We start from the raw sequence: 25,019 nt of genomic DNA, 5'->3' as shown, positions 1-25,019 counted from the left end.
ATTCCACCCATTCACTGTCAGGCAGATTGTGTACAAATGAAGGCAATTCAACACCACTCTTACCTTTCCCAGGAGTAGTCGAACAACCAATATCATACCAAGAGCAAGGCCTGTAATACTGAACAGCTGAACAACAACTGAACAATAAGACTGTGCATGGCAGGGTTGCAAGGAGAAAGTTACTGCTTTCTAAAAAGAACACTTCTGCCTGTCTACATTTTGTGATAATCCCGAAAGATACTGAAAGAATGTTCTCTGGATAGATGGGAATCAAATATAACTTTTTGGCTTGAGTGAAAAGTGTCAGGTTTGGCAAAAGGCAAACACTGCATTCCACAAGCAGAACCTTATCCCATCTGTGAAGCATGGTGGCGGCAGTATCATAGTTTCAGCTTCTAGACTAGGATGGCTTGCATCACTGATGGATGGATGAATTCTGTATTGTACCAGCAAATTTTACAACAAAATGTCAGATAATCTGTCCATGAACTGAAGATCAAGAGAGAGTGCATCACGCAGAAAGAGAATGATCGAAAATATAGAAGTTGTACAACCAAAAATAGAAAATGGTTAATTCAGAAGAAAGGTAAAGTTTTGGATGCCCAAGTCAAAGTCCCTGACCTTAATCTTATAGAACTGAAGTGGGCAGTTCACGCAAGGAGCTCACTAACATCCCTCAGTTGAAGCTGTGTTGTAAGGCGGAACGGGTTAAAATGCCTCCTAGCCAATGTACAGGGCCAATCAGCAGTTATGGGAAACATTTACTGTAGTTACCCATGGGGGGTACACCAGCTACTGAAAGCAAAGGCTCATATACTTTTTTTTTTGCACACAAATATATAGCTTTGGATTATTTTCCTCAATAAATCAATGGACAAGTGTAATGTTTATGATTTGTTTGTTTAATTGGGTTCTCTTCGTCTAGTTTTAAGACTTGTTTGGAGAACATATCACATTTTTGGTCATGTTTATGGAAAATTTTTGAAAATTCAAAAGGGTTTAACAACTTGTAAGCACCACTGTATGTAATTCAAATGCACAGACATGATAGTAATTTTAGTTATTGTTGACTGTGACTGAAGGAGAAACTTTCAATTTTAAAAGATTGAAGAAGGTAAAGGAGGCATGCCTCTACAAACAGATATTAATATAACCACTAGAGGGAGACATATACATTTTGAAGAGCAATGGTTATGGAATGGTTATCTCTCCAAGGAAAGAAATATAGTGGTAGAATTAAAAAAAAAAACTACATAGAAATAGACATCATCTTAATTCAGCATATTTCATATTGAATTGAAAAAAACAGGTTTTTCTATTACAGGAAAATTGGCCAGGTATTCTATTGCCCAAAGATGTAAATTATTACATATTTAATGCATATTCTACAACAATTCTAAATCATTAGTTTCTGTATTTTCTAATCCTGTCATCATCCTTCTTTTCCTTCTTGATTCCTGCTTCACTTTAATAGAATCTGTAAAGCATGAGTCTCAGAACGTAAAACCTGAAGTGGAATCTGACCAATATGGAATAAAATGGAACAATTACCCTATAATATTTGAACTATAATTGATGCAACCTAAAATTACGCTTGTCTTTTGATCATTCATGGGATTATTGAGGAAGCAACTACCAATCAGAATTAATACTATGCACAATTAATATGCATAAATATCCTTACTGTATAAGCAACTACTTCAACTGCTTGGTCCTCTATTTGATGACCATGATCATTCATAGATGCCTTCATCTGGATATAGTTCAGGATTACTGATTATGCCTTTCACTATTCATCTTCATAATTCTGGACAGCCTTTTGGTTTCAGCTAATATATGTCTCCTTCCGTAATTATCTACAGATAATGTTTATCTGCGAGATACTTCAATGCTAGGTACCATTTTGATACAAGATACATTGTTGTAAGTCCTGTGATTATAACTAGGGTGAGGAGCTGGCCTGACCAGGGGTGAGGATGGAAAAACCAAACTAAGTAAGTATTAGCAGTGCTAGGATTTTACATTCATATTTTCTCTGAAGGTGTAATTGGAACTGATCTCCTGGCTATTTGAATTTCTGATGAAAGAAAGTGGATTCCTTTTCAACATTCAACAGATTTTTCTAAGGCAAGAGAGGTTTCTGGATCTGGCTGGCCATATCTTCCCTATGCTCTTCAACTGAAGGAAAACATGAGTAGAGGATGCTGCTTCGTATCCTGAACCAACTGCTTCAGTAACTGCAGATATCTACTGAATGCAATTTCTTGTTGGTCTATCTTTGGGTAGTGATTAGTTGCATTTTCCTAATAATTCTGCACCATTATAGCAACTAAGGTTAGCTTTGTATAACACCAGTTTTCCAGTAATGCAAATGAAGTAATGCTGCTTGAAAATTGTATTTCTCTTGAAGCTTTCTTTTCTCCCATCAGCATGAAAATGAGGAACTCATTTTGAAAAATCTTTCTGACACTGTAGAATATCAATAATGTGACCCACCCATTTCTTTGAAATGTCAACCTCGAATGATCCATCAAACTACTTCATCATCTCATGGGAAACTCACAGGTTGCTCTCTACTTCATTCTTGGTCACACACATCAGCTCTTCCTGGATCACCATCTTTATATTTTTGACCCAGTGATACACAGTACTCAGTTCAAGACAGTGGTCACAGTAAGCAACCTGCGTTCAGTGGTGAATTTCAACTGGAGGGACTACTTTGGGTAGTTGATTAAAATGCCTAATGTATATTCCAGTGCCTTTTTTCTAAAAAAAAAAAAAAAAAAAAAAGGTGCCGGAACTCACACACGTCATACAACCCGCCTTGCCTACCCTACAAGGTTCCATCCAAAAGAGGTGCCGGAACTCTGTTCTGGGCGTTCTATGAGAAAAAAAAGCCTTGGTATATTCATTGCAGGCTTCCTTTCATGAATAATAGCAACACAAGCTTTTTTCACAAGAACATGTATTTTCTTAACTTCTTATCAACTGAAGTGAATAGACACTATAGAACACATCAGAGCTTTAGTGCATTAGCACTGGCATAGGTTGGTGACTTATGACTGAATACATTACTTTTCCATCAACCCCTGTGTATAAATACTCTCTTTCTTCCAAAAGTTGTAGACAATTGAAACATTTCTATAAAACTACTTTCAACTATATATGGATTAATCCTTGGTGTTTTTTAGTTCAATATTAATAGAATTTAGCACCATGACATTGCCAAGATAGTTCTGGCTATCTTCCACAATGTGTTGGGAACCTGGTGTACTTAGATCATTTGGTTGTTTTTTTCCCCCCCTCTCGTACATCTCTCATAAAGGTCTGAATTGATGATAGCGTTTTAGAAACTAATCCCACATTACACTGACTTGCCAAATCAAGCTTTCTGTTGCTTGGCCAGTTAAACAACAAATGCTTGTACTTTGATTCCAGTTTGCAGCAGCTGCCAGCAATTCCATTTTTCGCATAGGGTATCTATTGTGGGCAATGGATGTACTAAAAGCTGCAAATGAAATTTGTCTGTTACAATAAAAATAAAACTGATGCAGCACATGTTGCTTTTTATTTGCATCAGCTAGTGAAAAGATTGTAAACAAAGTCCTTCAGTTACCTCAACTGATCAAAAGTCTGTGGAAATGGAGGTTTACATGATTTGAAGTGGAGAAATATTACCAGGAGTGGTCAGCCAAGCAAGAGCAAGATGTGAGGTCTGAAAGAAGTGTTCTGAGCTTCTCAAAGGCCTCTCTTGCATTGGTGAATGTCATGACTTTCCAAAAAAGAAAGCTGCTGCCCATCTCCAGTTTGCAAAAGACTATGAGGATAAGCCAGAAGGCTATTGGAAGAATGTACTGCAGACGGATGAGACCAAAATAGAATATAATAGCATTATATTTGGCAGAAGGTAATGATCGCATTCCAGCCTAAGACCCTTATCCCATCTGTGAAACACAATGGTGACAATATCATGGTTTGGGTCTGCTTTTCTACCTCTGGACCAGGATGGCTTGCATCATTGATGGATCTATGAATTTTGAATTGCACCAGCAAATTCTACCGCAAAATGCCTGTCTATGAACTGAAGCTCAAGTTATACTGTATAGCAAGACAATGACCCAAAACAAAATAAAAAGAGTACAACCAAAAAAATGGATCCATCAGCATCCCAGAGTTAAAGCCATTCTATAAGGAAGGATGGGCTAAAATACCTGCAACTGATGTGCGGGACTGATCAACAGTTCCTGGAAATGTTTAGTTGCAGTTATTGCTCCCCAAGGAGATACATGAGATTTTGAAAGCGGAAGGTTCACATACTTTTGCCACACACAAATATATAGCTTTGAATCATTTTTCTCAGTAAATCAATGAACAAGTTAATGTTTTTGACTGATTTGTTTAATTGTTTTTTCTTTATCTAATTTTAGGACATGTGGGAAACATAATATTTTTATTTATTTATGAATATTTATTTTTATTCATATTTATGGAGAAATACTGAAAATTCAAAAGGGTTCGCAATTTTTTTTAAGTATTTGCTGAATGTAGCAAGGAATTCCCTGGGTTAAAAAAATAAACACATTTCCTCCCCCTTGCTATATCTGAAATGCAAGATTTGGCCTATAAGAACTACATTTCTCCTTCCCTGCCCAGAAAAACATGTGTAGGTGTACTGCTTCTTCAAGTGCAGCAATAAAACATTTCCTGGCTATCTAATCAGCACTATTTCCTACAGTGTTTATTATGGCATGATTTCCTCAATAATCTCAACAGCTGCAGGTTGAGCTGTGACGTCAGTCTTAAAACAATAAGTTCAAGCTGACTTCCAAAGAAAGCTAATCAGCTGCTTGTCATAATTTACAATTCAATTCAAATATGAAACAAATATGCAAGATTTCTTTCAACAATTCTTATGAAGGAAGGCCTCCATACAAAAGACTTCCACATATTTGTCAATACTGGTTAATTTGACCCTGTCGCATTTGAATCCTGACTTTCTCCTTCTCTTATAATACTGGCGATGTGCTTTTCTATTTTCCTGCAACCCTGTTGCCTTCCTCAGCTTCTTTCTGCATGAACAGTAAATTTTATTGATTAGTTGTATGACCATATCAAAAAAACTATTAAACCGGGTCAGAGAAAACAGCAAGACATATTCATAATTAAAGAGTTCTGCAGTCAGTCTCAATCTGTTCTAGATACTCTATACTCTTCAAAATGGCCTTTGATATAAAAATCGCAGTCTTGTTAGCGATAGGCAGATGCATTCCCTGCCCTTTCTGCATGAATTTATACCTTTTTCTCTTTATTTTTCTACTTTTTTACATTGTATATTCTTCTCCCTTCCTCTCTTGCTGATCTTCCTTCATCTTATTAATATATTCTTCTTTACCTCATCATATCTTTCTGGTATGATCAACTTTTTCTGGAGCAGCATATGAGTGAATTATCCATTATCTTATTGCTTCTCTAGCTATCTCTTGGTTATTAATCCATTCCTATTTTGGATCAGCTCTAACGATGGTTGTTTGCAGGAATTTTTCTAGGGATTGAATGAGCAGAAAAGTGCATACTATGATGCAATATTAGGTCACCATGTGTAGTAGATGTGGTGATCTTAGATAATTATCAATGAATCTATGGTCCATCCCTGTGGGGATAAATCTCAAAGGATTTAATCCTTTAAATGCAGATATGCTCTTGTTGGGTTTAGAGGGGGCTATGTTTACTTGAAGGCTGAGAATCAGAGTTTAGGCATATTCCTGGATTCATTTCTGAACCTAGATGTCAACTTTCAGTAGTTGTCTGTGGCTAAGGCTATTGTATAAGTTCTCCCATTCCAAATTGGATCATATTGTTGTCAGAATTGGGTCTAGGACAACTCGATGCAGCCAACTTGTTGTGGCCAATTCGCCACAGGACAACTTGCAGTGGGACATCAACACTGTATTAATCATTTCATTCAGTTACGGTATTTTTATTATTGATGATCACATTTTCATCAAAATTATTATAACTCTTGTATTTCTGAATTGACTTTATTTTATTATTGGCAACAGATCTGTTGAAATTAATTTAAGTTTCGTACTTGTTGAATTGTCTTACAGTGAGTTGGCCACACCGAGTTGTCCCATTCCATGGTGACATGCAGCTTAGTTACATATTCTTTGGATTAGTGAAGTTTACTCCACTGCCAAAAAGAATTCAGAAACATCAGCTGACTCCGGTCCATAATAATGTCCCCAACCTCTGATCATGTTTAATTATATGAAATTCTGTCTCCCTTATTGTAACTATTTCACTGGGTATTATTTGTTTCTGAGGAAACTTCCTCATGAATAAAGTGGAAGTGAACTTGTAAAAGACCTCATTCTTCCACGTGAAACTACCTGAGCTTTAAGAGAAGTCCTTTACTGATTCTTGCAATTCTCAGAAGTACTGAGGAACAATCCATCCTCAGTGATGGAAAGCTCTACCATGAAAGGTCAGTTACTTGCTGCTCTAATGCCCTTCCATGGGAAGGGAACATTTAGAAAGGGTTTTAGTATTTAAATGGATAGGTCAGCTTAGGTAGTCTTGATTTGGTTATTTGTTCTTCTTTGTATTGTCTGTTGTTAGCTGCCACAGCACTATGTTTGGCTAAAAAGGGGAATGTAATTCCCTTAGCTTCTCTTCAACTCCAAGACCTATATTAATAGGAGGAAGTCCAACACAAGATGGCCTATAGCCACATTTACGATTTTATAGTCATACAATATATACATCTCCTATCTTTAAAAGATTGCAATATTTTTGTAATCACCCTAAAGCCCTTAAACCAACTGAGAAGATTATAACAGAGGTTTCGTGAGAGTTTTACTCTCAAAGGATAGAAAACTAGTTTTATATGCTCTATTGCTAACTCATTTTGTGAAAATAGCCTCACGCCAAGCTTTATGCCAGAGAGGATTAGACAGTCTTAATACATAACTTTCATCTGGGCATAGGTTGGGCATCTAAGAAATTGGTAGATCTATCCCAACTCCTCCTCCTTTAGGAGAAAAAAGCTTCTTCCTTTCCAAGGTAGCAGAATAAACTTAGTCAAAACGGAATCTGAAGCTGAGGGACAAGATGGGAAATAGAGGACTAGAAACATTCTTTTTAGTCTGTAATTAAAGTGAAATTTCCAGGAAAAAGGGAATTTTTAGGTAACAATTAAATAAAAAAGAGAAAGATTCAAAGAAACCTATTTTTTAGAGAAATAGAAAAAGCTATATTTTTATTTTCTTTAATACTGAATGTTTTTGCTAGTAATTACTTAAATATTTTTATATTCTCTTTTCCTACATTTAAAAAATAATGTTTGATTTTATTTACCCCTTGTGGGATATTAGAGCAGATTTCTCTAACATTACAATCATGATAAACTAGTAGAGGAATCATTGTTTATATGAAAACTATCTTTGCTGTAGTTTAATACTGAGTCAGGAATTGTGCTTTCATGAAAAAGAATTTTTTAAAAAAATATTTTTAATTTAAAAAATATATTCTTAAAATCACACATACACATATATAATTGTATTATTTTATTTGTATAATGTAATATAATAATCAGCAAAATTAATTTTAAAAAAGTAATTACACTTTTATTTCTGCATTTTTCATTATAATAGAATTTTGTTTGTTTTGACATTAATTCCCAGGCATATATTTTTCTAAACTCCAAGTGAAATATATTAACAATTCTCAAGATAAAATAATCTAGCAAAAATGGCTTCTTAATCCCTTGCTCTTTCTGGTTTATTACTTAATACATATACAGAATTCTTAATTATATGAAATTTGAGGGTTTACATTCTAAAATTTGAATGAATCCTAGAAAACTCAGAAACCCAACAGATTTCATCAGGTTCACATAATACTGAAACAAAGCATAAAATGGCGGGGGAGAATTGCTGGTTCAAAGAAAATTCTTTGTAAGAAGTTGAAAACCATATAAAGGGCACCTTATTCCCATCCTTCTTTCTATTTTCATAGAGTTTGTAGACTTGGGATTAAGTTTATATTGACAGAGCAAACATTTTACTGGCCTCCAATGAACTATTAAGAAAGAAAGTTAGAAACCTTATAGCACCTTTGCTTTGCAACATTAACTTAAAGACTGATGAAGCCAATGTTTTTGACTGGAATTAGCACAGGAGTTGGTTAGAAAATGGAATCATTTTAAAAGTAAATTGTACCTGATCTGTGTATTTGAAAACCTGAGTACTAGATTTACAAGTTTCAGTATGGAACATATCACTTCAGTCTACAGGAGGAAATACCATTAAATATGCAGACACATACCCACATACTATGCCTATGTAAAAATGGGACAGCTCGTGGCAGAATCAGCCTTGTTTATAAGAGGGGAAAATTCAAACTGAAGTACAGTACACTTATTATTTGGGACTAAGGAAAATGAAAAAAAGCTTATATTGTTTTTTCCAGAAATTTTCTAAAACATTTTCCTCTTTTTTTAAAAAATTCTATGGTTGCATTGTGATTAAATGATATATCTGCTTAGAATAAATGTTGCAGGTGCCATAGGATATTCATGGATTCCTTGGTACATGAGAAACCAAAGAATGCTCAGGAAGCCAGATTTAAGATGTCAGGTAAGCAAATTATCTTCCTCTATGATAAGATTTACAGATGTGTTTGTCTTATAAGTGCAGGAAAAAAACAACAAAAACCCCAAATCCCCATCTTAACGGTTAGGATACTAAACTCTTCATTGGACACTACCCGCTGTGGAGGAATGGTTGGTGAATCTTGCTGAGATGCATAGATTATTGTTTTTGATTAGAGAAAAGGCATTATATTTATTGGTGATTGGAAACCTCTTAAGGAATGTTTGCACAAAAATGAAAAAAAAATGAACTTGTGATTTATGGCTTTGATGATTAGACAGAATAGATTATACTAATAACAATATGATGTAACTTTAGAGACAGAGATTATAATATAATTATACTTATAACTGCTGTGAAGAATATTGAAAGCCGCTTCTTTGTATCTTTTTTCTTTCTCTATTTTTCCTCAACTTTTTTCACTTCTTACTTTCTCTTTGCTTTCTTTTTTTCTTCCTTACTCTATATTAGTTTGTTTTAGTTTTTATCTTTTTTTTAAAAAAAAAACTTTCAATAAAAATCATGTCTAAAAAAGATGCTGGACTCGTCTCAGATATCTCAGAGAGTTCCAATCTCCTCCCAGCTGAAAATTTTTCTGAATGACCTTGGGTATATTTGGGTTTATTAAGTGATAACACTATTTGATTTAGGTTGGGCATGATGGGTTAATCCACCATTATGGTTTATTGGATTAGAAGGACATGATCAGCACATACTATCTAAGTTGCCTCATAAATTAATTATAAAGATAAAATGGGACTTGAGGGAGAACCATATATACTATTTTGTGTATAAAATGAAGGGCCAGGGTGAAAAAAATAAACTTCACTGTATGGTACCCTTATATATGCTCCTTTATTTAAGAATCAGTTTAAAAGAACAATACATTTTTTTCTTTGTTACATCACTGCCCTTCTCTTTCTCAGAGCACTGTAACACGGGGTAGCATGTAATTACAGTGCATAGGATTAAATGTACTATCTTGGACAAAGAAATAAGCTCTCTCAACAGGGCCCTAAGTCAATAGGAAGTGAAGAAGCGGGAGGAGAATGCATCACTGTTTGACTTTGGTGTCACTCAAAGCTGGGTAACATTGTGGTGTTTGTCTTCGAGTAAGACATGGACATCTTTTGCTAAGCCCTTTGTCCTGGCTCTACTGTTAGGCAGACTGAAGCAGATAGCTCACATGAGTGGTGCTAGACAGCAGTATGATATTGTAGTACAGAGCTATATATGCATGTTGCCTTCCCTACATCCTGAGTTAAGGAAAGGAGGAACAGAGAGGGAGGAAGGAGTGGGGGGGGGAAGAAGGAGGGCAGAAAGTAACAGGGATTTAGGGAGGGAGGAAGGAAGGAAGGAAGGAAGGAAGGAAGGAAGGAAGGAAGGAAGATTTCTGACATCACCAGCATCTCACAAGGAATCTCACTAGGGAAGCCAACAGGAAGTCAGGAGTTACCCCTAGTAATTTTTTCCCCCACCTGCAGTCATTCTGTCTCTCTGTTTGGAAAGGAAATATCCTTTTTTAGATTGAATGGCAGAGAAAGCTGAACTGTTTCCTGAAGAATGAGGGTAATATAGGGCATGATCCAGTATCAAGAATTATGATGGGCTCAAATAGATAACATTTCACTTAGAACTACCGTAATCACCACTGGGTGTGAAAAAGCTGCATCCAAAAGAAGCAGCATCAAAGAAGCTACTGTGTTTGATCCTAAACATTACTGATAGAAAATAATTTCTGAGAAGGTTATTATAATGAACCATTAACACTGTGCTCCTAGAATACCATAAGCTGCCCCAATTTCTTGAAAACATTGTTACACCATTGGCAAATGTTTCTTTCTCAGCTTATAATACAGATATAATTCCACACAATTTTTTTTAATTTAATGAACAACTGATGCCAATTAACGACTAGACAGTGCTTTTTTTTGTAAAAAAAAAAAAAAAAAAAAAGGTGCCGGAACTCACACACGTCATACAACCCGCCTTGCCTACCCTACAAGGTTCCATCCAAAAAAGGTGCCGGAACTCCGTTCTGGGCATTCCATGACAAAAAAAGCCCTGCAACTAAACAACAAAGAAGCTTTTTATTTTTGTTTACTGTATGCAAATGATTGCAGAAACTATTCTCAGGCATGCATTCATAAATAAAAAGAAAAGTCAGATCAAGCCATACATCTCTCTGAGCCCTAGGAAGGAGTCAGTGGTAAGATGCTTCTGAAATCTTGCCAAAAAAATGCAGAGTTCGCCCAGGTAGTCAACAGGAGTCAACAATGATGAGAGAGAGAGAGTGGGGGGTGGGGAGGATCTATAACTAGGTATGAAGGTTTGGTCAATGGAATCTATGAAAATATTTATCATCTGTGATTTTATACCCACCCTCCATTCCTTTTCTTCTTGTCTTGTCTCCTCTCAGTACTCCTAGACCTGACATTTTGCAGTTACTCCAAATTGCATTTTCCTCCCATCTTTCTGCAGGAAAACAAATATTCCTCTCCTTGGAAATTAAAATAGAGAAGAACAAACAGAAACACAGGAAAGCTATAAGTGGAGCAATGACATTTGAGCATACATACATTGTCTCCTCTGTGACTAAAGCTCACAAAAATGCTCACCAAAAATATATTTGCATGCTGGCTGGAATTTGCATTTCTCTAAGGCAGCTTTTGTGGGAACTAAAGCTGTAATTGCTCAGGCTCTGCCACAATGAGACACTATACTGGCTGCTGTGTGAAAAGACAACATTACTTCCTTCCGACTTGTCACTGCAGGGTTCACTTGGCTGGGTGTGGCTATTTGGGAACAACTGGAGAAGAACGGTGTACACCTGAAGTGGTGTGAACAGGAGCAGGCTGTACTGTGTGTAACACAGGTCAGATGGGAGGTGGAAAAGAATAGCCCCAGGAATGAAAATCCACCGCGATGTCTTTAGTTAGATGCTTTGTGTCTGTGTGCTTCAGATTATCAGAAGAAAATAACATTAGCATAATATACAAGAAAAGAGGAAACTATTACTTTGTCCCATTTAGATGAGATTTAGATGTCTGTTCCAGAGTAATTAATTTTGATTCCAGTAAGCAGTTTCAGATTACAATTACTGCATGGCCAAAATGATTTCTCAGGATAATTTCCCTAGAGTGCACCTTCCTTTCTCTGTAAGTTGCAAGTTGTTATTTTGGTTTCCACAAAAAATATAAGAACGATCGTATGCTCACTTGAAGCTTGGATCTACACAAAAGAGTGTGTGCTTCCTAAAGCCTATTTACTTACATGGTGGCTTATGTGATATTGAGGATGCTGGTTAGGCTTGCTCTGCTTAGAGCCTTTGAATGTAAATCTCCCCCACCTCTACCCCCCACCCCCCACACATTAATCCATCAATTCTTTACTTAAGACTTTTCTGGAATAAAATTAATGTCTAAATGATTTATCCAACGACACTTGTTCTGTATGTATACAGCTATAAGAATGATAAAAGAAACACAATTCTCTTTTTTAATCTCTTAGAGTATATTGTTGTTTTCTGCTGACAACCACTCTATCTGTGAGAAAGAATCCCCTGTTGTGATTAATATTTAGATCCCCATTACTACTACTGCTCTGGAAATTGTGGATATAGTGGGGCAGCACGTAGGAAGGTATCTTATTTCCCTGCTCCTTTTGCCCTCCCCTTCTCAATAATCTTTCTCTTAAAGTTGTGGCTACAGAAGCTGCATGTCCCTTTGATTATGATTTGAGGGGTTACCTCTCTGAATTACACTCATGCAGCTTCAGCCTCACTGTGGAGAGAAATAAAGTGAGAGGCCAAGTGGTCTGGTTGCTGAAAGAGTAGGTGAGGGATGCTCATGAAGCCCAATCCATTTCAAACTAAATTCTTTTTTTTTAACAGAACTTCTGAATAAGAGTTTGCTGATTGCTAGTTCACTGGTAAATTACTCTGGGATCAGTTAGGCCAGGGGTAGTCAACCTTGACTCTTTTATGACTCGTGGACTTCAACTCCCAGAATTCCTGAGCCAGCTAAGCTGGCTCAGGAATTCTGGGAGTTGAAGTCCACGAGTCATAAAAGAGCCAAGGTTGACTACCCCTGAGTTAGACTTTCTACAGAAGAGGCCATATTATTGATTTATCCAAAACTGGGTGACCCCTCCTGATGAAGAGAGGAGGTTACAATTTCCTGCATCTACTCTATCAGCCATCTACTCTATGATCTGAATAATCAAGACTGGCAATGGCCAGCTTTACATGAGGTGGGTTAGGTGGATGTAAGCATCTTGTCTCCAATATTAGGCTTCAGAAACTGAAATGAAATCCCTAAAAACATGACCATGTAGTGCTCCAGAACTTCGACATGATTGTGATGTGTCAAGCCCCACCTCATTTGACTTTTGAAGTGTTTTGCAAATTCTTTGTGGCAAATTATTGTAATACCAGGACCACTGCTGAGAAGCCCCTTCCCCCTATGAAATAATTCTTCTAGGCGGCACCTCGAAGATGCAAAGAGAAAGCAAGACAGAATTTTTTGATCTGCCTTACTGCCATATAGTAGATACAGCATAATGTTTTCACAGGCATACATTGGATTTGCCGTTAGGCTTATGTCACTTGTCCTCAAGTCTTTTAATGGATTGTTGGGCACCTGAAAAAGTTGCTAAATCTAGAGAGCATTTTGGGATCCATAAAATCAAAGAGAATGCCTAGGAATAATTGTATTGCCATATCACTACACCATAATGCAATTCCCCAGGCCTTCAGGAATCCCTCAGCAGCAGACTATCCTGAACGCTCCTTCGTCTCTGTGGAGAGGAACAGCAAGTACTAATTTATGAGAAAGCGATTGTGGCAATAGAGTAAATGACCTCTGCAAATTTTAACTCCTTTCCCTGTACTCAGTAATGCACCCAAAATAAGAACTTCTGTTTTAACAATTGATTTCAGATGATAAACTCCAAGTGTTGATGGTACATTCTATTCTTCATTACTCCTATGGCAAAGAAAACATCGTGGTACATGCAACAATTAGTTTAATCAGAATTATATCCTAATAGACATTTCTGTGTCCAATTTCATTTGTAGAAAGTCAAGTAGTTAAAAAAAAACGTGAAATTACTTGGATGTTTTCAAAAGTTGATTAGAGAAGTATCATATTAAAAATTATCTTTAATTATTCCACCTCAATTTAGTTATTTTTGTGAAGATCAAATTTCACCCAAAACACGGAGAATTAAAAATGTAGATGAAATCTCTGTATTGCTAACAAACGTCTAGTCTTGTGAACAGAATACTAAACAATGAACAAGCTAACTAGGGACTGTATGTCTGCGGAGACTGTCAGTCATCCAGGTCATAATTGTCTCAAAGGTGCTTTTTCAAAAGGCAAGTGGACTGCTTTTTTTTCCCTCAAGGAAAAAGCAGCCCAGCTGTCTTTTGAAAAAGCACCTAACCTGGGTCTGATTCTATCTAGTTTTACTGTTACTGTTAACAGAATCACTTAACCTTTCAGAGGCATATGTAAAGGTTTTAATATCACCATTCATATGATTCTTTAGCTTTAGTTTTGGGAAAAGGGAGGGAGTAATATTTGAGTTTAGTAAGAGTACACATTGGAGCTAGATACATCAAAATGACGCTTGTTGGAAAGTTGTTTGCTGTGGTTATTTGCATACATCATTCATAAAGGGAAACTTATAACAATGTAGAAGGATAGTATATTGTACTTAGCTGCCACCCATCACAACTTCTGGCACATGTACAAACTGCTATAAACATCTTTTATGAGAGCATATGGGAAATGGGAGACTAAGTGATATTAAATTTGAGGCGTCGCTAATCTTGCTTTTACTATTTAATCCAGGAAGCCAAGATGAGGGAAACATTTATTTGAATTTGCCTTTTCTTCAACCTGGCAAAATTCCATGTGGAACATTATTTATCTTTATCCATTATGGAGCCAGGTGGAATTGGTGGAATTTCAAGCTTGTATAATGAAATGTGGTAAATAAGATATTGTAATGGCTTCACTCAATTTTAACATTATCAAATTGTTCCGACTAAACTTGCTACCACTTCTGCATTGCAAAGATTACTATTCTATAAATTTTTACTTGAAAATAAGATGCAGTGAATGCAGTGCAATATATTTCCATATAATCCAATGTGACGGCCCTCCCCATCCATGATGGCAGAGAAGGATATGCTGCAGATCCCATCAATCAAGGAATTTTGTTGGCAGGGTTCAGGAGAAGAGCTTTCTCTGCCGTAACTCTTGTCTTTTGGAACATTTCATCCCCCAGGGTGAGATCTGCACCCACCCACTTGACCTGCTGTAAGGGCCTGAAAACCAGGCTTGGGCCCCAATGGGGAGTGCCATGCTGGAGCTGGTTGATGGACTAATAGCAGATTCCCACCTCACTCTCTGCACTTCCTCTCCATCTTTTTAGCTTAATGTATAATTTTATTGCTATACATATATGTATTGTTTATTGCTTTTAATTTTATAAGCTTCCCAGAGTCACCTTGTGGCAAAATGGGCGGCAAATAAATTGATTAAACAAACAAACAAATACTTACCGTGTTTCCCTGTCTTATATTTTGTTTGCCTCCAAAAGAGGCAGTAGGTCTTATTTTCAGGGGATGTCTTATTTTTTCCCCCAACACATGCCTCGCTTTGTGATGGCAGCACTGACAGCCCCATCCAGCAGGAGACCATATGTCTGCTGGCCCACTTCAGCTGCTTGTGGTCGCTCACGGCAGGAGACCATGTGGCCTGCTGTGCCATGTCACTGCTATGAGGCGAAGCAGGTGGGGAGGGGATGGAGCTGCCCCAAGCACCCCATAGGCACTCAAACACTTTTCCCCTGAATGGAGATCTGATGGACACTGGAAGCTTCGTCTGCTTGCAAATGGGGCGCTTTGAAACGAAGTGATTAGCTCCATCTCCAAGCAACCCATTTGCAAGCAGATGGAGCTTCCAGTCTCCGTCATATCTCCGTTTGGGGGAAAAGTGTTTGGGCGCCTATGGGACACTTAGAAACCGAGCAAATCAGTGGGTTTCCAAGCACCCCATAGGCGCCCAAACACTTTCCCCCCACCTCTGCCTCCATGCATGGACTTACCTGCTGTGCATCAAAGGGCTGGCGGGCTGCAGCTGCTGCCGGACTCCTTCGGCCCCCACATGCTCGCTGCTCTTTGTACTGGCCACACACCCCTGGGACTTATTTTTGTGGTAGGGCTTATATTAGGCCCTCCCCCAAAAATCAGGCTAGGGCTTATTTTCGGGGTGGGTCTTATTTTCAGGAAAACATGATACATGCATACATAAAACTGAATTGTATGTTTAATCAAGTATGAAGCTTTTGATAATGTCACAGATGAAAAAATAATAACCCATATGAAAATCTATTTCTTTTTTCTTTTTTCCTTTAGTTTGGCATATTTTGAGAAAGAAAATATTTCTATTCAATTACCTGATCTTGAAATTTATATATATTTTTATTAGTAGCTCCACTGGGGGGAACTGGATACTACATGTATCCAGCTTCTAATCTCAAATGGATTAGTTCTTGATTTACAACCATTCATTTACTAGCTATTCAAAGTCACAACGGCACTGGAAAAAAATAATTTACAACCTAGCCTCACACTTATAACCACTGCAGCATCCTCACTATCACATATTTAAAATTGGATGCTTGACAACTAGCTTGATTTATGATGGTTGCAGCGTCCCAGGGTCACACCTTCACTATCTGCCCCTTTCCCAGCCGGCTTCCAACAAGCAAAGTCAATGGGGGAATCTGGATTCCCTTAACAACTGCAGTGACTCTCTTAACAATCATGGTAAAAATGGCTGTCAAATTGGGTGTGACTCACTGGTGCCAATTGTAGTTGTAAGTCAACGACTAGTTTTAGTCATTTAAACATGTATGATGGAAACAGTGGTGGGATTTAAATATGTGAACAACCGGTTCTCTGTGTGGATGCCAATTCTAGAAGTCCATTCTGGGCCTGGGCAAAAAAAAAATAGCTACCAGTTCTGCCGAAGTGGTGTGAACCGGCTGAATCCCACCACTGGATGGAAATAATTTTTAATCAGTTCTTAGAAAAGTTGGAAATGTTCAAATAAGCATTAAGAATACTTATTTTGGCTTAGTCTTAATGCTTGTGTATTAAATTGTTGGTTATCAGCAGCAATAAAGATAAAGAATGCAGGGATTTGAACCAAACCTGTTGAAGGAGCTTTTTTTTTTTAATGGTAGTAACAATAGAATTGGACCTATATACCATACAGGATTAATCACTTGCTTTATACACTGCCCATATTGGTTATCTCAAGTTAATGTTATATGGTCTAGACCAGTGTTTCTTAACCTCAACAACTTTAAAATGGGTGCATTTCAACTCCCAGAACTCATGCTGGCTGGGGAATTCTGGGAGTTAAAGTCCATACACCCTTATTTGCTGAGATTGAGAAACACTGCTTTGGGTAGCCTATATAGCAGGGGTAGGCAACCTCGGCTCTTTTATGACTCATGGACTTCAACTCCCAGAATTCCTGAGTCAGCTATGCTGACTCAGGAATTCTGGGAGTTGAAGTCCATGAGTCATAAAAGAGCCGAGGTTGCCTACCCCTGCTATATAGTATATAATGAAATGAGTGGACATAACATGGGCATTAAAATGAAAGCATACAGTAATCAACAGGAGTGAGACCCTTTGGGGAACCAATAGGATAGTTGTACAGGCTTTACACAAGGAAGGTTCTGGTTCTGTATTTGAAATCAGATTAATTTATACTTTTCATCCAAGACAATAAAGTTAATCAATTAAATATAAATTTCAAGAATAATTTCAGTATGGTTCTTGCTTTATGGAACAATATTTGGAAAATCAAAGTTCTGTCCAAAAGTAAATTTCTCACCTACTGTATACGTAAAGCAGAAAACATATGCCTCCCTTCTTTTACTTTTTTAAGCAACTTGAAGTCCCACCCTGAAGTCCTGTTTGGAATTGCAATATTGCTTTTCAATGCAGTTCATACCAAAAATTGTTTCCTTTTTAGTCTCTATCTTCCAGCAATAACCAATGAGGAATAATGCAAATGAAGTTTAATTGTAATTATGCTTTATAGGGCCTGGAATGTTACCTTGGCCCAATGCAATTAAATGGCAGCTAGATCAACTATTGCTTACTTTAATGTTTGCATGTGTTGAAACTATGATTATCCTCATAAGCCTGAATAGTTCTGAGTCAAGTGAGTATGTGCTCAGAATATGCTCAACACTTGAATTTCTTGCTAGCCATGCCAGTTTGGAAACATAATCTGACTTTGTTTCTAGACTGGTGCAATAGCTCTGCAAACTTTGATTAGCAGTTACCGTTCAAAATCTCTACAGGAAATAAAAAATAGGATATGTGGCATGTACAAATTGCATATCAAACACTAATTTCTGATAGTCATAAAGCACTAAATTTACAAATCTCTGTTTAAAAAGCTTTGTCTACCTTTATAATGGTTTATTTTCTCCCTCAGATCAGTGCATTTTGTGTGCAGTTAGAAAAGCCACCATTCCATCCTTCTGAGGTCAGAAAAATAAGGACCCAGATTGTTGGGGGCAACATACTGACTCCGTAAACCGCTTAGAGAGGGGCTGTAAAGCAATGTGAAGCGGTATATAAGTCTAAGTGCTATTGCTTTCTCAAGCAGAATTTTCTTAAGGCCTATTAATAGAAAAAGTTGCCAATTGCACCAATGCTTTGGGAGCCAAGCTGTCTCAGTTTACAGAATAGTTAAAGGCCACCACTCCTCCTTTAACCCTTGTCTGGAATATACACTTATTTACATAGCATTATGTATATATCTACATATCAGGATTTACCGGTATTAGGAAGTCTTAGGGAAAAAATAGTTCTTGTCATGAAATGACTAGTTGAACTTGTGTTGATTATTTACATTGAAGTAATTCTCTTGGAAATGGAAAGTGCTTTGTATAATACGTGCAATCCAAACCTCCATCTGTGCAGGAGTTTATGAAATTATGGATTTTTTTCCATGCATGGTAAATACTATGAATATGTTCCTGATGTTGTGAGACCTGGCCCAAAAATACTGACTCCCCCAGAGTAATAGTGAAGGCTAAAATACTCAGATGGAACATGCTGGAGATGGAACTAGTACAAGGTCACTAGAAGCAAATTGGTGTGCATTGTGAAGCCCGTCCCACATGTCTCCTAGACAAAATTATTGCTTTCACATGTAGCTGGGGAATGGAAGCTTATCGCTACTGTTGAAATTATTTTCAAAATAGTACTTTTGGCTTTCTACATTACAGGAGAATGTTCTTTTGCTTTCACCAGTCATAAAGAGAACTGAGATAAATGGATCCACATTCTTTGAAAAAAGGAAAGTGAAAAAAAATTCAAGTTCAAAGTTGAGCACAAGATTCATAGAGATTCTGACCTTGCAAAATTTATGTCTATAAATTACATGCTTGAATTTTGGTGCCTCAAGGGAAATATTGTGAAATTTCAGCCACCCCATGTACGTAAGCAGAATGTGGATGACCAGTTTTAAATTAAATACATTTCAGATATTTCCTGTAAGAAATACTATATATAAAAAAGGCCAAGCAATGCCCATTTGCTGTGAGTCACAGAGATGCAATCTAATACCAGGAAATTCCACCTCTTTTTGAAAAGATTAAAAGGTGATATGTGCACCGTGTACTTAATACTGAATGATCCTTAATGGTTTTAATACAGGTTACACGATTATGATTCTTGTGGCTGATAATGAGGTTAGTTGAATCACAGGGTGATTACTTCAGACAAATTAGTTCCTTTTTGGGATTTTCTTGGATACAAACCACCACCACAGCAGAAGCTTCTCCTAATGCATTTTGACCTGGAAGATCTAGCTGCCTAGAGTCACCTTTGGCCAGATGGGCAGCATATAAGTTTAATAAATAAATAAAATCTAATGAATACTTCCTTATTCTGTGCTTATGCTTTTGATCTCTTAGCCAAATTGTAATAAAAGTGACAGCTGCTTTTTTAAGGCAGGACATCCCGTGAGTCGCAGCAATTCTGGGATGATTGCCTGTGGCTTACTGCAGGGGTCTTCAAACTTGACCCTTTTATTACTTGTGGACTTCAACTCCCAGAATTCTTCAGCCAGGCATGCTGGCTGAGGAATTCTGGGAGTTGAAGTCCACAAGTCATAAAAGGGCCAAGTTTGAAGACCCCTGGTTTATTGGTTCATCCTCGAGTTGCTGGTAGTTTCCACTGCCAAGGTATCATTTAAATCTAAAACAATTATTTTAATATTGTTTCAACAGATAATGCTCTATTTAGGATTGTGTATGTATGTGGATAAGTTTTTGTTTTAAAATTCTAGATATCCTCAAACCCACTCATTTTGAGTCATGGCTCTACCAACTCTGGCCTTGAAACTCTGTGATAAGAAACAGGCATGGCTCTTAACCAGTAGGAATCCACCCACCCTTGCTCTAAGTGTGTCAGGCGAGCACTGGACAGAGATACGGGATCTTGGATGGTGGTGACTTGATATAACCTAATTGGGTTATGCTGCTTAATGCAATCATTAATAAAGGCATCCTAGAAGACTGTGTTTATTTTGTGTAGTAGAATGCTTCCATCATACCGTATCTTAAATTTCCACATTTAAAAGCACACCTCTATTTCCATTAATAAACTGTGATAAAGTTATCTTTGCTTAGACAGGGTAGACCTGAAGGAGCTTTGATTTATGCAATGTGCTGCTGCTTCTAACCTTTTACTTATTGGCTCCAGTTAAGAATACTAGGGACTGTACACCTAAATCTCCTGTATATGGTTTGAGCCAGTACTTTGTGATAAACATGGCCAGAGTTATGCAACTTAAAATTTTATGGCATGAAGAGTGCATATATAATTATCCTTCCATCTTCTTTGGCTTTGTGGTCTTTTATCCAGTGTTCTCTAGCTGGATTGGATACCAACTCCCATATTCCTGGACATTAGCTATGTTGGTTAGAGAGGGAAGGCATTAGATATAGGGTGTTTATTGCCTATAGAGAGGTTGACCTTTAACAATTGAGAGCTACAAGATATAAACATCTTTCCATTAGAGGGTTCAGAGGACATAAATATATGTCTTGAGCTTAAGATGGAACACTGAGAATGAAAAGAGAAAAACAGTATAAGAATAGTCTCTTTATTTTTGCTTTTGTTTAATCTGGGGTGGGGTGGGGGACAAACATATGAACTTGCCACAAATAATTAGATCACAAGACTTTTTAGCTGACCAGAATCATAGAGCTAGAGGGGGTTGTAAAAAGTTTTTTTTTCAGTCCCCTGGTGATGCCAAATACCCAAACTATGAGATTCCAGATAAATGCAATTTAGCCTCTGCTATAAAAATAATGAGCATGCCCTCTTCAAAGGCAATCTGTGCCATTAACAAAAAACTCAAGTTGTTTAGACATTCTTTTGAATACTTTCCACTTAATTTGAGAGTACCGGTATATTTATTAAGTTATCTATGTTTATTAAAGGAGTAAAGGAGCAATATTTAATTTCTTACTTATGAATTTAGGATCCAGTTTGGGACTGTCACTGCTGATATGGGCAGAGTCCTTCTGACGATGGTTCCTGGGTGTTGTTCCAGCAGGAGACATACAGTAAGTCCAGGAGGTTCCCAAAGTTTAGATCTGCTCCTTCAAGGAGAAGATAACCCCATCTAGAGTTATCATTGAAATCTGAACCAACATGTTTTTGGACAAATGACAATTATATTTTTCCAGGATTAAGCTCCAGTTTGTGTTTATCCACCCAGACCCAGTAGTGGGATTCAGCTGGTTTGCTCCGGTTTGGTAGAACTGGTAGCTAATTTTTTGTTGACTTTGGCAAACCGGCTGATGCCCTAGCCAGTGTTTCTCAACCTTGACAATTTTAAGGCATGTGGACTTCAACTCCCAGAATTCCACAGCCAGCAATGCTGGCTGTGGAATTCTGGGAGTTGAAGTCCACATGCCTTAAAATTGTCAAGGTTGAGAAACACTGCGGGCCTAGCCCTTTTTTGCAAGGCCCAGAACGGACTGCTGGAAGTATATGGACGCCACTTCTGAAAGTCCGTTCTGACCCGGGGAGGCATCCCAGGCCCAGAACGGCCCACCGGAAGTGGTTGTTCAGGTATTTGAATCCCACCACTGCCAAGACCCTCATAGCCTCTAGACACTGAGTTAGCACTTCCACAATATCTCTGATTTGGTGGTGCTGCAAATTTGGGTATTATCAGTAAGCTGATGATACCTTCAACCTAAATCAACAGATGACCTTTCCCAATAGCCTTATATAGATATTAAACAGTAGCAGGAGGAAGGCCAAACCATATAGCACCCCATGTTGGAATAACCACAGAGTCATCACTCCTTCTTTCCTCCTTTTGATTAAACCAGCCCAACAAGATATGAACAGGACCATTGTAAAACAATACCAAACCCCCCCAGCAAGATATCAAGAGGTCTAAGAAGGCTAAGAGAAGCACACTCTCACCATTTAGAGCAAAACGAAAGTCTTCCACCAGAGCAACGAATGCTGTTACCCTACCATGCCTGAATCTCAACATTAGCTAGAAGGGACCTAGGTAAAACTCCACCAGGAATTTCTGTAATTGAAATGTTACCACTTTCTCAGAAACTTTCCCCATAAAAGGAAGGTTGGAGACAGGGTAGTACTTGTCCAGTGTAGCTGGATCAAGAGATTACTTCTTCAAGAGAAAGCCTACTCCTTTTTCTTTCAGAGCCAAGGGCATTTTTCTATCTTCTTTTATATCTGAAAGAAGCATTTACTCATTAATGCAACCATTCATACTCCCTTAATAGCTGCCACCATTGTCCTAGACATCTTTTCACTCTCATTTATTGGAGTTCCTTAAACCAAAGACCACTCTGTGATCATCATCATCAGCTGAGAAGAAGCTGTTTGGAAGCAATCTAGCCCACAGCAATCTAATTCCAGAGGCTGACCAGATATATGGTGGAACTAATATAGAACGGAGCAGATATAAAACTAAATCTATATTATTTAGATTTAGATCCATAATCATGATTTAACCATGCAAAATCAAGAATAAAAGGTTTGTGTCTTGCATTCTCTTTTTGGTACAGTGTGAATAGAAGCCATATTTAACGACAAAGAAAGAAAATAAAAATAAAGTAAAAGAACTGAGGGCAGAGATAAGTTTACATTGGTGTGGACAAATGCTGAAACAAAGATTGTCAATAATCTAAATAAGATGCAATTAACTTTAGTGAGACAGCCAGTTGATTAAAGGGATGAGAGCACTGACACACTAGTATAAACTGAAGGAGAATAATAATAATAAAATATAATATTTAGGTTCGTATCTGGCTATGAAAATAAAAATATCGTATTGGGTTGGTTTTTGTTATACAATTTTTGTTGCACAGTAAACTAACAAGTTCACAAATTGACTTTTTTTTTTTTGGTGAAAAGGACAACCCAGAATGGATGGGCTGATAGAACTGGGCTAATTTCATTGGTATGGTTAAGGCAAATTGCCTTAGTTTTTTAAGCAGGCAGGTGGGATTCATGTAGATAGAAGACATGTTTTACTATTTGTGAAGCTACTTGCATGATCAATAGGTATGCTATTAGTATAGACAGGACAATGGTGGGGGGGGGGGAAACCCAATTGCAATGCATGAAAAAAAAGTTGTTTTCTGGTAAATATAACTGGAAGAAGAATCTGCTTCTTTCAAACATCGAGTTAATGAAAAATTCCCTGACTTTAGCATGTTGAAGTCTGCTGGTCTGTAACCTCCTGCCATATGTCTAAAAGCCTGGCTAAGATTAAAACAGCATTTCTCAAAATGAGAAAAGAAAAAAGCCACCTGCAAATTAGAAAAATGGTTCTACTGGATAAGATAACATTGATGAATTTTAAAAGGCTCCTTTAAGTTATTGATAACAGGGAATGTACATAAAGTGCTTATGCCAATGGTGGTGAAACTCTAATGTGTAGGCATCCTTTATGTTTAGTAGCAAAACAGTCTTTTGATTGTATGCTTATCAATGTGGTGGGTTTTCATTGCAAAGATTACTAGTGAAGAAAGTGAGGAACTTTTCCCCTAAATCAACCATGACCTGACCTATTGATGGGAAAGGAGTGTTTCTGTTCTGAATTGGGTCTCCTAAGTCCTGCTTTAATGTTCCAAGACAAACAATGGCAATTTCCTCTATGATAAACAATCAGCCTCTAATTAGTGGCACATTGGCATTTTCCATGGGAGTCAGATATCTACCTTATGGCTGTAAAAGATGCATCTCTGCTTGATGTTTGGAAGAGTAAGTGTAAACACAAAAAGTGCATTATTGTGTAGTTATAGAAGTGAAAGGGGTGTGACTGAAAGGATGAGTAGAAACTGGAAAGTGCAGTGCATCTTTTAACCAGGCAGGAGCATGATTTCTGCTGTTTAGCAAAGCACTAAGAAATGTATGTATGAAAAGATATTGTATAGTTTTTAATTTAGTGAATAAGACGTGTTTGCTTGAATATGGTGTAGAACAGGCATGTCAAACTCACGACGTCACGTGATGTCGTGCAATGTATCAGGACTTTTTCCCCACTGCCGGCAATGCAGTGAGCACGGTTTTGGCATGACGCATCTGGCCCATGGGCCGGCAGTTTGACATGCCTGATGTAGAAGGTTGGCTGTATAAATTTTGTGTGAAGATAGTTGAATTTCAGCAACACAATTTCAGGTAGCTTTCCAAGACTGATGAGAGTTAAGGTTGAGAATGGCATCAGTTTCTCTTATAGGAGCCTCCCACACTTGTTGCTATCCTTAACCTGCCAGTGCCAAATATGTGCTCTCCCCAAATTCAGTGACCTTTATCATTCAAGTTTTTCCAGCAGTTCTCCCTCTGGTGAGAGTGAGTGAGTGTGCTGCAGTTGCCAAAAAAACCAACACAGTGCTAGGCTGCACTAACAGAGGGATAGAATCAAGATCACGTGAAGTATTAATACCACTTTACAATGCCTTGGTAAGGCCACACTTGGAATACTGCATCCAGTTTTGGTCACCACGATGTAAAAAAGATGTTGAGACTCTAGAAAGAGTACAGAGAAGAGCAACAAAGATGATTAGGGGACTGGAGGCTAAAACATATAAGGAACAGTTGCTGGAATTGGTTATGTCTAGTTTAACGAAGAGAAGGACGAGGGGGGACATGATAGCAGTGTTCCAATATCTCAGGGGCTGCCACAAAGAAGAGGGAGTCAAGCTATTCTCCAAAGCGCCTGAAGGCAGGACGAGAAGCAACGGATGGAAACTGACCAAACA

The sequence above is a fragment of the Protobothrops mucrosquamatus genome, unplaced genomic scaffold (assembly GCF_001527695.2).
Source record: "Protobothrops mucrosquamatus isolate PMUCROS unplaced genomic scaffold, P.Mucros_1.0 scaffold1248, whole genome shotgun sequence".
Lineage (NCBI taxonomy): Eukaryota > Metazoa > Chordata > Lepidosauria > Squamata > Viperidae > Protobothrops > Protobothrops mucrosquamatus.
This window is presented reverse-complemented; position numbering follows the sequence as displayed.